General features: G+C 46.8%; 1 pseudogene; it reads left to right on the forward strand.

Annotated features, from left to right (window-relative positions):
• The first annotated feature begins 2,233 nt into the window (after window positions 1-2,233).
• LOC116473101 (large ribosomal subunit protein eL6-like) lies at window positions 2,234-3,337 on the forward strand (annotated as a pseudogene).

The raw sequence follows: 3,337 nt of genomic DNA on the forward strand, positions 1-3,337 counted from the left end.
TATTTTGGTCTTAAAACAACCCCAATTGCTTGGGGACTGATAAGGATTCTGTCTGGGCCTGAAATTTCCTGTCTGTCCCAATATCAGCTCGGAAGACCTAGTCATGGGAGCAGATCCACCCAGATGTGCTGAATGTCTAGTTATCTGGATTACTTCAGATCAGGCCCAGTGATCAAAGTTTGGTGCAAAGAACATGTTTTCTCTCAAACAGAGGGCTGAAAAGGCCCTTTAATATCTTTGAATCCATCTCCTCAGGGCAGAAAAAGGCAATCCATATAGTATAATGGTTAGAATGTTAGAGGAGAGGCTCCAATGACAGAATTGCTTTAATACTTTTTTTTTTTTTTGAGATGGAATTTCGCTCTTGTTGCCCAGGCTGGAGTGCAATGGCGTGATCTCGGCTCACTGCAACCTCCGCCTCCCGGGTTCAAGTGATTCTCCTGTGTCAGCCTCCAGAGTAGCTGGGATTACAGGTGACCGCCACCACACCTGGCTAATTTTTTGTATTCTTAGTAGAGATGGGGTTTCACTATGTTGGCCAGGCTGGTCTCGAACTCGTGACCTCAGGTGATCCACCTTCCTCAGCCTCCCAAAGTGCTGGGATTACAGGCGTGAGCCACCATGCCCGGCTTGCTTTAATACTTTATAGCTGTGTAAACTAATGCTCTTTGCTGCCCATCAAGTTTTTCTATCCCGCTTATTTGGATAATAACTTGCCCCTCTTTGTCATGGGACACATAACTCAGCCACGTCTGTCATAGTATTTCATCTCCTTGGTGCAGTAATTGGTCCACAGGGCACATGTAACCCAAGAAGAGCTAATCAGAATCCTTTATTGGCTTAATCTATATGCTGTGAGAGAGAATCCCTCTCCTTTTTCATTGCAGAATCTTGTCTGAGATAATGTAAGCCTGGGGCTGCTGGCTACCATCTTTCCTACGGTGGAGAGAAACCAAGTAAATGAGAGAGTATTGAATAAGACAGATGCCTAGTACTTAGTAGGCACTTAGAAAATGTTAGATTCCTTCCACCATAAGCCTTGTAAATTCAGGGCTCAGTTAAAAATCTTACTGTTCTTGGCCAGGCACAGTGGCTCACACCTGTAATCCCAGTACTTTGGGAGGCTAAGGTGGGTGGATCACCTGAGGCCAGGAGTTCAAAACCATCCTGGCCAACATGGCAAAACCCCGTCTCTACTAAAAAATACGAAAATTAGCCAGACATGGTGGCACATGCCTGTAGTCCCAGCTACTTGGGAGGCTGAAGCACTAGAATCACTTGAACCCGGGAAGCAGAGGTTGTAGTGAGCTGAGATTGTGCCACTGCACTCCAGCCTGGGCAAGAGTGAGACTCGGTCTCAAAAACAAAACAAAACAAAACAAACTTACTGCTCTTTTTCTTTAGCTTTGTGGATGACAAATGATTCTTCTTGAACCTCTATTCTACCTATAGCCTTTATTTTTTATTTTCCCCGGTGAGGGAGCTAATCTAAGAGGATCTGAGGAAGTGTTAGCAGAGCAAATCTAGGAGAGGAATTTAATAGTACTGAAGACACAGAGATAAACAAGGTAGACATAGTCCCTGTCCTCAAGGAGTTGGTCCTTTTTTTTTTTGAGATGAAGTCTCGCTCTGTCTCCCAGGCTGGAGTGCAATGGTGCAATCTCAGCACACTGCAACCTCTGCCTCCCGGGTTCAAGTGATTCTCCTGTCTCAGCCTCCCGAGTAGCTGGGATTACAGGTGCCTGCCACCATGCCCAGCTAATTTTTTTATATTTTTAGAAGAGACGGGGTTTCGCCATGTTGGTCAGGCTCGTCTCGAACTCCTGACATCAGGTGATCCACCTGCCTCGGTCTCCCAAAGTGTTGGGATTACAGGCATGAGCCACCACACCCAGCCGGAGTTAGTACTTTAAGGGGGAGATAGACAATGACAACACCATACACAAAATGCAATGATTGAATTGTGTATTGGAGTCTGTGGGTGGGGCGGGTGAAATCATGGAGAGCTGAGGGCAGGGGAATGAAACTTTGGTCTGCATAATTGCATGCTCTATCCGCAGCACTAGCAAAGAAAAGTTCTCCAGGCAGCTGATGCTTTGATACCACGTGTAAGTGCCCAGCTTCTGTTCCGCAATATAGACTGCTGCAGTGTTGACTCCTGCTAATGAGGACCTCTGAACTTTCTCTACAAATACTGTCTTTCCAGAAAACAGAGCTGGGAGACCTGTATAACCCAAAGGCAGCTATGGCTCCCAGGGAGGAGAAGAGGACCAGAAGAACTGGTGGCAGGGCAAGGAGGGGAACCAGGCAGAAGACAGCAGTGGCTGGAGAACAGGTGTGGGCAGACTGGAAGAAATGCAGACACTTGTTTCCCATCTTGCAAGATGGTGGGTGAAAAAGTTGAGAAGCCAGATGCTAAAGAGAAGAAACCCAAAGCCAAGAAGGCTGATGTTGGTGGCAAGGTGAAAAAGGGTAACCTCAAGGCTAAAGAGCCCAAGAAGGGGAAGCCCCATTGCAGCCACAACCCTGTCCTTGTCAGAGGAATTGACAGGTATTACCAGTCTGCCATGTATTCCAGAAACGCCATGTACAAGAGGAAGTACTCAGCCGCTAAATCTAAGGTTGAAAAGAAAAAGAAGTTTCTTGCAACTGTTATAAAACCAGTTGGTGGTGACAAGAATGGCGATACCTGGGTGGCTTAACTTCGCAAAATGCCTAGATATTATCCTACTGAAGACGTGCCTTGAAAGCTGTTGAGCCACGGCAAAAAATCCTTCAGTCAGCACATGAGAAAACTGTGAGCCAGCATCACTCCCGGGACCATTCTCATCATCCTCACTGGACGCCGCAGGGGCAAGAAGGTGGTTTTTCTGAAGCAGCTGGCTAGTGGCTTGTTACTTGTGACTGGACCTCTGGTCCTCAATCGAGTTCCTCTACGAAGAACACACCAGAAATGTGTCATTGCCACCTCAACCAAAATTGATATCGGCAATGTAAAAATCCCCAAACATCTTATTGATGCTTACTTCAAGAAGAAGAAGCTGCGGAAGCCCAGACACCTGCGGTTGTTGGTGGATAGGAATACTAGTGCTTTCTGTTAGTGATTAATTTTGTATCCTGAAACTTTGCTGAAGTTGTTTATCAGCTTAAGAAGCTTTTGGGGCCAAGCACGGTGGCTCATGCCTGTAGGCTCATGCCTGTAGTTCCAGCACTTTGGGAAGCTGAAGCGGGCGGATCACGAGGTCAGGAGATCGAGACCATCCTGGCTAACACGGTGAAACCCCGTCTCTACTAAAAATACAAAAAATTAGCCGGGCGTCGTGGTGGGCGCCTGTAG

This window comes from Hylobates moloch, unplaced genomic scaffold (genome assembly GCF_009828535.3).
Source record: "Hylobates moloch isolate HMO894 unplaced genomic scaffold, HMol_V3 SCAFFOLD_8, whole genome shotgun sequence".
Taxonomy (NCBI): domain Eukaryota; kingdom Metazoa; phylum Chordata; class Mammalia; order Primates; family Hylobatidae; genus Hylobates; species Hylobates moloch.